Raw genomic sequence first — 11568 nt, 5'->3', positions numbered from 1 at the left:
TTGTCCCTTAGATTGGTGGCCAGTGTAGGTGGGAGATCAATCCACCATTGTTTACTGCTCAAGGACCCCCCAGCATCCTCAGGAGGAACTCTGGTTGAGAAACACGGCTCTAAACTGTGCATACTAAGCTTTGTGACCCAGTCACCTACACATGCTTGTAGTGACACACTAATCTGGTTTGGAAGGATAAGGATGACAGCCCTGGAGCACACATTGAAAACCAGTTCAGGCATTATAGCTCCCATATTTTTATTCTTGTGGGTTATCTATACATTTTCGTAGAATCCATTAAAAGTATAGGACACAAATACTATGTTAGGTGCCCTCTACTGAATTATCCAATAAAATATTGACTTTTCAGGTCAGCAGTGTCTGTCACAGGTCTGCTAAGGGTTCATAGGCATGCGCAGGGGGTGTACCAGGTGTGCCTGGGCACACCCTAATTACTATGTGCATTGCCTTTTCCCCCTAGTTCCTGGGCTCCCCCCCTTCTTGTTGGCCCCCCAACCCTGCCGTGCTGCTGGCTTCCGTCCTCTCCTTTACTGCTGTGGGGGATGTTTCAGGATTGAGAGCGGGGGGAAGCGTCTACTAAATAGTTCCTTTTCCAGATGAGCACAGTGAACACCCTCACTCACTGTGTCCATTCATAACGGAAACATAGTAAACTGTGTTTACTATGCTTCAGTTTGTGAATAAACAAGAAGCCAGGCAGCACAGAGCATTTCTTATTCTTCCACTGTCCCATGCAGCTAAGGCTGCAGAGAAATGCATGTGTGTTTAAGCTTCGGGTGCACACCCTAATGCAATAGGTTGTGCACACCTATGTTAGGGTTGGACAAGATCTCCTCTTTGGGGTTCTGAATAGGGATAAAGACTCAGTAACTTAACATGACCTCCCTGCTCCCAGAATTGAGAACTCCATTTGGGCTTGAGTTGTCCTTTAACGGACAGCATTATGTCATAGCGCTTTTACTTTAATGCACAGGTGTCAAACACAAGGCCCGCGTGCCGAATCAGGGCCTCAAGGCCATTTCATGTGGCCCTTGCACCTCTCCTGCAGCTGCAGGAGAGCTCCAGCCCTCTTCTGTTCCTCCTCCAGACCCTTTCCTTTTTGCTTTTTAGCAATGCCTACAGCTTCTTCCCAACAGCAGCAGCACGCGATAAGGGGGTGCACGGTGATGTAAGGGAGGGTGGAGGACTACATTTCTGATGGTGGGGAGGCTCTTGGCATCTTATGTAAGGGTAGGGGATGCTCTGGACATCTAGCCTTACCGACCCTTTTGAGGGCAATAATAATGCCGATGAGGCCCGCAATTAAATTGAGGTTGATACCCCTGCTTTAATGTGACATACAGTTAGATAATAGGTTCATTGATTGGACAGACTGATTGTATCAGTATGTCTGTTTTGCTTTTCACTGCCAGTGGCTGAATCTGATCACTGCTTAGGAATTTATGAACTTATAGGTCTTACGCTGGCTGGAAGGAGTTATAACATATATAAAGTAAAGACACAATATGAAGCTTAGCTGTTCTACATCACTGTAATGTATATGGACCTGCAGAGCCCATATGTATGCATCCCACTAACTGCTACTTATTTATGATATGTTTACACTACTAATTGTTTGCTTGGAAAAAAATGGTAAATATATTAACATTATTGTGAATGACAATGTATAATGCACTAATATATAGTATCAGTGTTCAGGATCATGGACATTCCACTACAGCCAGGGTATCAGTGTATGAGAAGGTGCTTTCATTTTTTATACTATTTCAGATAAATGTATAGCTTATGTGATGCTATGATGCACATTGGGAGCACTGTTATTTATGAGATAACGTATAGAAAACTGACATTTTCCTGTATCAAACTGTTGCCAAGAAGAGAGTTTAGACATACAGCAGTTCACAAGTTAAACTGCCATATTTTACCTAAGGATGTCAGGAAGGAGAACTGCCCAAAGAATTAATTTTGGCCGGTTCTTAAGGTATATGGCCAGCTTTATTTTAAATCAATTCTACCTTGTGTATATATATATATATATATATATATATATATATATATATATATATATATATATATATATATATATATATATATATATATGCAAATATTTTCTTCTAAAAGGAAAAAGGACTTCTGGTGATGTCATTTTTTTACATGTCAGCACTATAAGGGAATACTCTACTTGCATCACTACCAGTACTTTCTTCATATGGAGGAATGCATTTGCCTGCTGATTGGTATTATTCCTATTAAAGGGATTCTAAAGGAAAAAAAAAAGTCTTTAAAAAAATAGCAAACATGTGATACCTGCTCTGTGCAACGGTTTTGCACAGAGCAGCCCCAATCTTCTTCTTTTAGGGTCCCCCACTGGTGCTCATGGCTCCTCCTCCTCCCAAGCTGCTTGCTATGGGGGCATTCATGCAGTCTCGCTCCTAAGCCGCAGTCTGTGTCTATTGCACACACAGAGCGCGGCTCAGCCTGCCCCCCCCAATCACTCCTCATTGGCTCACTGGCTGTGATTGACAGCAGTGGGAGCTATTGGCTCCCACTGCTGTATCTAATCCAATGAGGAGAAAGAAACGCAGGAGAGCTGCTGCTCTCATGCACATTGCTGGATCGAGAAGGGTCTAAGGTAACTATTAGGGGGAACAGATGCAGAAAGTTTTCTACCTTAATACACAGAATGTTTTCGGGTACAAAACCTTGAGACTTTAGAACCACTTTAAGCTACTACCCAAGTTCCATCTACAGGAGAATACCCATTTACACCCATGTAATTATTAGCCTCCAGAGCTGCTGAGACGAACAGTCCAGCAAACTGCAGGAGCTATTTTCCTGCATGTAATACACAATAAATATCTTGGAGCTGTTGGCCTGCATTATGTGACCCAAACGTTGAAAAGCAAATTAAAGTTATACTACACTTAAAATAAAGGGGTATTCTTCCTGTAACACTGTATGTACTTTCGCTCTGTGAAAATAGGGGAAAAACAATTATTAGGCTTTTTTTTTTTCCCTTCAGGTCAAATGTTATTATTTATACAGAAGAGAGTGAATCAGAAATATACAGCATTAAGGCCACTAGATGTAGCGGCTGATGATAATAGGAAACCAGTACTTATTTCCTATGATCATCAGCTCCATCTAGCGACCATAATAGATTCCTGATTCACTCTTAATTTTTGCTACGTAACAGACCCTGGAATTAATTTTAAAGCCATCCTGTGTAGCACAAAAATAAATAACCACCAGAGCACACTGTAGCCATCCACCAGTGCAAGTACTGACCATGCCCTGTTGGCCCTTCCCTCTTTGTGACAGCGCTAGGGCCTGGCTTTGTCAGGGAGGCCTGGGGTGTCACATGTTCCCTCATACCCAAATGTACTGTTTTTTTTTTTTTTTTTTTAAAGATGGCTGCAGTATGGATAATGGGGTTGATGGCAGTGAAGAACTTAAAGCGTGCCTATTAGACATTTCTAAATATGTAACACAAAATGTTCTGTAGAATTCTAAACCTTATGTATCATTCTGGTATAATGTAAGCATTATAATTAACATAGTAGAATCTGTCCACTATGGAGTCCTGTAAGTCATCGTATGATTTTTTTTTTTTGGTAAATATTGCTGACATTGGGCATTTTCAGTATAGTTTTTTATGAAAGTTGCCTGCCATATGCTGGAAAACAGATCATGTATAATATTTTGTCTTTGCATCTCAGGAAGGCACCAACAATAATTGAAACTTCTATTTACTAAGCTCTTCCCCTGAACACTTTCTGGCTGACTATTTTATCAACCATCGCTACCTGCTTTGTAATGTGGAAACATTGATGTCAAATTAACTTTGTGTATCCATAGAAATTTAAAATGACCGCTTCCTTTTATGTTTCATTTTTAAAAAGTACTATTCATTTTGGAATAAAATTGTTTTTGAAACTTGTGTGTCATTTGTAAAACTGGAAAGTGATCAAGAAACAGTGTGGTGAAATGTTGAGAAACTTGCATGTTACAAAGGTAACACCAAAAAAAAAAATGTATAGTTTATGCAACGCGGCCTATAGATAATGCAATGTTCTTTTCTTCCACCCACAAGTGGAAGGATAGAAAAATGCCCGATTCCCCCATTAACACAGCCAGTGCTGATAGGTGAATCCCTCCTGTAGCGCTATTGTGTTCTGCAAATGGGAGGCCTTCCCTGCTGGCAGAAAACATTGAACAGTTCTAGCGGCTTTATTTACCAGCAGTGATCACATGAAAAAATTATGGTAGGCTGGTTGTACTGAAGTCAATCGACGGATTAGCTTCAATACTACCAGCCTGCCCATTGATAGATTGACTCTCGGTGAGTCCCTGCTAAACCGGCCAGGATTTGATCTCTCTATAGCAAGCTTTGAAGTGTATGTATGTTTATATCCATTCAGTCGTACTTGGCCCTCTGCAATTCTATGGGCCAGCTCTATGAGCACCATGTCTAATATTCTTGAAAATGTAAAATTGTATCAAATACAGTACTTTCCATAATTTACCTTTTCTGTCAACAATCCATGGCAGCATACAAATTCCCAGCTCAACTTACTGACCAGCCTGCAACTAAACGACATATCCTAACAGTATGCGTTAAAAGCAGGGGTTTAGTTTGCACACATTTACAAATAAAATGTATAAATGCGTAAGCTACAGAGCCCCGTCAAGGCACCCCAATATTTTCAGTAAGCAGCTTCTTCATGAGTAAATAACTGAAAGATCAACTTGGGATGGTTTATAACCCCTTTTGGTTTTTTGTACCATCTTTGTCCCATTAGGGATATTTACCTTCACTTCCTGTCCCATAACCAAAACAGTAAATTTAGACTTCTCAATCCTCGCTGCACAGTGTGACTGAATGAATCTCCCATTGTGGCTATTGTTTTATGACAATCAGCATGAGCAGCTTTCAGAATACAAAAGCAGCGGCTGCATCTGATTGCGCACAGCTTCTGTTGAGACTTCAAATTTTAATTTGAAGGATGATGGGTGGGAGGGTGGCGTCAGGGTCACAAACAAAGTAAATTTCAGTCAGTTTATCAGGAATTTTGCGAAGTCTTTAGCCAGATTTAATTTTAAAGTAGAACTAAAGGCAAAACGTTTTTTTTTTTATTTTGGATAGAGTAAAGCTGGATACACACTATACAACTTTTGTTGGTAGATTTCCCTTAGATTTACCTTCAACTATGTAATGCAAGGGCCTGACTGATTGCATACAAATTGAAAGTGTTTAGCTCTGACCTCATATTATATGGTTTTGGTAAGTCTAAAGGAAAAAAATCTAAAGAAAATTGTATAGTGTGTATCCAGCTTTAGATTTACCTTCAACTATGTAGTGCAAGGGCCTGCCTGATTGCATACACATTGAAAGTGTTTATGTCTGACCAAATATTATATGGTTTTGGTAAGTCTAAAGGAAACAAATCTAAAGAAAATTGTATAGTGTGTATCAAGCTTAGGGAAGGCTATCACCGCTGTTTTTTTCTTTTTTGCCATTTGTGTCCCACTGGGGAGATTTGCCTTCACTTCCTGTGCCATAGCTTAAACGGGAAGTGAGAGCAAATCCCTCCAAAGTGAAGGAATCATTGGTTGTCACCAGAAATGGGTCCCCATTGGAAGATTTCCCCTCTATTCCTGTTCTGGTGACAACCTAGAATTTGTGGTTTTATTTCACTATCACTGTCAGTGATAACAGTTAAGAGGACAAATAGGTTGATTCTCCCGAACAGGGGCACAAATAACAACCTAACAGGTGTTCTAATCCCTCTCCACTCTATCCAAACTGAAAAAAGTTTTATTCTGTATATGTGTACCAACTAATCAATCCTAGTGCTGATACTAATGTATATACAATCCTAGTGCTGATACTAATGTATATACAATCCTACTACTGATACTAATGTATATACAATCCTAGTGCTGATACTAATGTATATACAATCCTAGTGCTGATACTAATGTATATACAATCCTACTACTGATACTAATGTATATACAATCCTACTACTGATACTAATGTATATACAATCCTAGTACTGATACTAATGTATATACAATCCTACTACTGATACTAAGGTATATACAATCCTAGTACTGATACTAATGTATATACAATCCTACTACTGATACTAAGGTATATACAATCCTAGTACTGATACTAATGTATATACAATCCTACTACTGATATTAAGGTATATACAATCCTAGTGCTGATACTAATGTATATACAATCCTACTACTGATACTAAGGTATATACAATCCTAGTACTGATACTAATGTATATACAATCCTAGTGCTGATACTAATGTATATACAATCCTACTACTGATACTAATGTATATACAATCCTACTACTGATACTAATGTATATACAATCCTAGTACTGATACTAATGTATATACAATCCTACTACTGATACTAAGGTATATACAATCCTAGTACTGATACTAATGTATATACAATCCTACTACTGATATTAAGGTATATACAATCCTACTACTGATACTAAGGTATATACAATCCTAGTGCTGATACTAATGTATATACAATCCTACTACTGATACTAATGTATATACAATCCTACTACTGATACTAAGGTATATACAATCCTAGTGCTGATACTAATGTATATACAATCCTAGTGCTGATACTAATGTATATACAATCCTAGTGCTGATACTAATGTATATACAATCCTAGTGCTGATACTAAGGTATATACAATCCTAGTGCTGATACTAAGGTATATACAATCCTAGTGCTGATACTAAGGTATATACAATCCTAGTGCTGATACTAATGTATATACAATCCTAGTGCTGATACTAATGTATATACAATACTAGTGCTGATACTAATGTATATACAATCCTAGTGCTGATACTAATGTATATACAATCCTACTACTGATACTAAGGTATATACAATCCTACTACTGATACTAAGGTATATACAATCCTAGTGCTGATACTAAGGTATATACAATCCTAGTGCTGATACTAAGGTATATACAATCCTAGTGCTGATACTAAGGTATATACAATCCTAGTGCTGATACTAAGGTATATACAATCCTAGTGCTGATACTAATGTATATACAATCCTAGTGCTGATACTAAGGTATATACAATCCTAGTACTGATACTAATGTATATACAATCCTAGTGCTGATACTAAGGTATATACAATCCTAGTGCTGATACTAATGTATATACAATCCTAGTGCTGATACTAAGGTATATACAATCCTAGTACTGATACTAATGTATATACAATCCTAGTGCTGATACTAAGGTATATACAATCCTAGTGCTGATACTAAGGTATATACAATCCTAGTGCTGATACTAAGGTATATACAATCCTAGTGCTGATACTAAGGTATATACAATCCTAGTACTGATACTAATGTATATACAATACTAGTGCTGATACTAATGTATATACAATCCTAGTACTGATACTAATGTATATACAATCCTAGTGCTGATACTAATGTATATACCTATTTCCAGGGCTTTTTTTCTCAGAGAAAAGGTGCAGGAACTCCCGTTCAAGCCACCCCTTGTCTCCGCCCCTACCACCCTCTGAGCACCATCCCTTGATTACTCCCTATATCCACATCCCAGTTCCACCAAGTATCATTTTGTAGTAATTTTATGGAATTTTTTTATTGATAAGCCATGAAATATATCCCCTGCATCCAGCAACAATACACCCCCCTTTCAACAATAGTTTTTCCCAGCAACAAAAGACCCCCCCCCCCACAGCAAAGTACCCCCAAAGCAACAATGGACCCATCACAGCATTAATAGACCCCTCCAGCAACAATAGATCTCCTAGAAGCCAGCATCAATAGACCCTCCAGCAGCCAACAGTTGACTCCTCCCTTTATAGTAGATCCTTCCCAGCAACAAATGAACTCCAGCAACAATAGATCCTCAAGCACACCTCAACACCCCTTGTTATTTCATGCATTCAGTGCTAGAGGTGCCGGAACTGCGTTCCCCCGCGTTCCCGCTGAAAAAAAGCACTGCCTATTTCATAAACACGTTATAAAGTAGACAAACTCAAAATTCAACACCTATCCAAACAGTGTCCATCAATAATAGTTCCTAATTAAACTTCCTTTGCGCATAAAGTGCTGTAAACATTGAGAGGTGCAGTCCGTGCTCCCCTCCTGTGTGCCCACTCACTCACCAGCTGCCGTGGACCCCATGACAGGAGCCATGTGTGCTTGTATTTATGTCTCAGATGCTGGGCTTTATAGTCCTTCTCCATGGCTCCTTGGTTGCAGGTAAAGGTATGCTCATGTGCAGTAATAAATGGCAAAGAAAAAGAAATATAGCATAATACTGTTTATTTAAACATTTGTGTAAAACGTGGTATTCCACTCACATGGTATTAGATTGTGCAAGCAAAAAACCTGAAACCAGAAGTACGCCGCGACATGCGTCTCACTGGCTGGAAATTAGGTTACCACCTGCAGTCAGATGAAGTGTTTCGTCCCTCCCATGGGGCGTTATCAAGGGTTACCCTTGTTGGATTTACAGTACTGTGCGTAGTTCCCAGTGTTGGATTTACAGTACTGTGCATAGTTCCCAGTGTTGGATTTACAGTACTGTGCATAGTTCCCAGTGTTGGATTTACAGTACTGTGCATAGTTCCCAGTGTTGGATTTACAGTACTGTGCATAGTTCCCAGTGTTGGATTTACAGTACTGCGTATAGAAGTAGAGCTCCCCGTATCTCCCAGCCTGAGTCTTAAGATGAGTATAGGAAACAAATATAATTTTACTGTATTTATTATCTTCTGTATTTAAAATGCATTTTTATACTTCAATACTGTAAACTTTCACCCCCTTCCTGCCAAGACAACTTTTCAGCTTAAGTGCTCTCATACTTTGAATGACGTCAGGCAACACTGTACTGAAATTACATTTTTATAATTTTTTTGTTCAGACAGAGCTTTTTTTTTGGTGGTATTTAATCACCAGTGGGTTTTTTATTTTTTGCTATATAAGCGAAAAAATACTGACAATTTTGAAAAAAACTGTTTTCTTACTGTAGTTTCTAAAATTATAAATGTTATAACATTTTGCAAATAATCTTTCTCCATAAATTTTAGGCCAAAATATATTCTGCAACATTTGTTATGTTTTAGTTCTGTTTTTGGCATAATCATGATCCTATATATATTTTTATTTCTATGGTATTATCTATAAATAAAACCTAGAAAGAGAAAAAAAAATCAAAAAATCAAGTTTCCTTGACAAACCTTCTCATCCAACATCAGTATGCAAGTCGGAGCATACCTTACCCGAACTAAAATATTAAACAAAACCTTTTTCTCAAGAATGAAATCTGATAGAAATACTTTTATAACCCTTCTTATCCAACATCAATATAAAATAGACTCTGACCGATTTAAAAATAAATTTCTTTTTGGGAACATTAAGTATTATAAGAAATAAACATCCGTTTTTGTTTAACCTCTCTATACCCTTCTTATCCTTTTTGTCAATCAAATTTTAATACAATTCTAAATATAAACCTTTTTTTTCTGTCTTATCCGTTTTCCCCTTTTTTTAGACCTTTGCAGTGTGAATACCCCCTCTGTTCCCTAAATTGACTAATTAAGTTTTAATGTCGGCGTTGTTGCTACAATAAGGGGATGTCCGTTTTTTCACACAAAGTCTAAAAAGAGTTTTCTATAATTTTTTCTTTTTTAAATAATTTTTTTAACCTTTTTTCATAATAAAGTCCATAATCTTCATGTTTTTATACAATTTTTGATCTATACTATGATCGGTATGAGCTGTCCCGAAATGATGAGCAAGATAGCTGTCACTCCATTATCACAATCAGGCGGGCATTGCAGAGAGGCAAAACATGGCCTCGGCTTCGGGTTGTGAGTACCAATATGGCGGCAGGGGAGGCCGTATGGTCGCTAGGAGACGACACAGCTATTTAATGGCCGGGAGTCCGATATGTTGACGCCGCTCCAGGAGACGTCCTCTGACGAAACGCGTAGGGTGGAGTCATACGTCATTACGTCACTTCCGGTTTTCGGAGCCAGGGCCGTGGAACGCGAAAGCTTCCCGGTCTCCTCTATTACTGATTGTGGACAGCTATAACCGTGACTCACTACCTTCGTTTTTCCCCGATTGCCATTCCTATTACACCAAGGGGTTCCCCTTTTCTCTGTTTATTTCTGAGAAATCAGGAGAGGATTGCATCGGAGATACCCTGAAGTATTACTTTTGTCCCACGGAATTTACTACAAAGCATGTTGTATGAAAGGTGCGACACCAAGTGGGCACACTGGTGATTGCAACCGAAAATCCTTATACCTGTTCATTGCACTTGTTTATTCACTTATATATTGTTTCTGGTGGAATTTTATGATCACTTTCTCATCAAGAAGAACTTTATTTCATTTATTGATTTAATTCAAATAAATCACTATTATTTTCACTGGTGCTATTACACTGCAAACTATTCAGTTTTTTCTCACAATAAAATTCACAATTTATTCAATTTGATTTCTTCAATTGATTTATTTGCACTAGCATTCTTTTACTTTACCATTGCACGCCTCTTTGGGGTTAACAACTAGTCATAGTGTTGATCCACAATCACTAAGTGCACTTTATATTCATATTTATATTGATTAACAAACCTAATTGTATCATTATTTATTTATTTATTTATCTGTACACTTGGCACTTTATCACCTGTAAGGTAGCGCCGTTTCTATCTTTTGCACATATTTCACTTTCTTAACCCCTCGGGGTTGGTTGTTGGCAGCTTACACCTTTGTGATAAAGTACACACACATTTACTCAAAATTCCATAGCGCTGGTCACCTCTGCTAATTTTTACTGATGAGGCTGCATTTGATGGGCACTGATGAGGCTGCATCAACGCATTGATCTCTTGTATCATATCCGCAGTCTCTGACCATCTCTTGTATGAAGTCTGCAGTCTCTTACCATCTCCTGTCTGGGGGCTCTGTCTAACAGACTCTCTAACAGATGCCCTCTCTGTGTCCATTAGAGAGACCCCCCTCCAGTTCCCATTAGAGTACTCTGCTTCTCTTGCTGTCATTTGTTTATTGTTAAGAGATCGTGGGAGGGTCCCGGGGTAAGGAAGACTTCTTAGGGGAGCATCTCTGTGTTTGAGCCATTGCCATAGAAACATTTGTAAAGGGGAGGAGTTAGTAAGATGACCACGCCCATGTGGGGGCGCCAGAAAAATTGCTGCACCCAGGCGCCTGTGACCCTAGGATCGGCCCTGACCTTGTCACCGGGATCCAGCGATGTATCCCGGCGGTGTGTGGCGGCGGATCTTCCTCCCGATCCTCTGTGTGCCCCGACTTATGTCTCCTGCGACATGACGTTCGCAGGGGGGTGGAACCGGCGGCAAATTCAAATGTAAAACACATCAAACACACTGATACAATGCAAAATAAAATAAATTCACATTAGTTTGCCCCCCAGTGCCCTTTCCTGCAGTTTTACTGTACTTTTTA

This window comes from Pelophylax lessonae (assembly GCF_965119305.1).
Source record: "Pelophylax lessonae genome assembly, chromosome: 4".
NCBI classification, from domain to species: domain Eukaryota; kingdom Metazoa; phylum Chordata; class Amphibia; order Anura; family Ranidae; genus Pelophylax; species Pelophylax lessonae.
Note: the sequence above shows the minus strand (reverse complement) of the source record.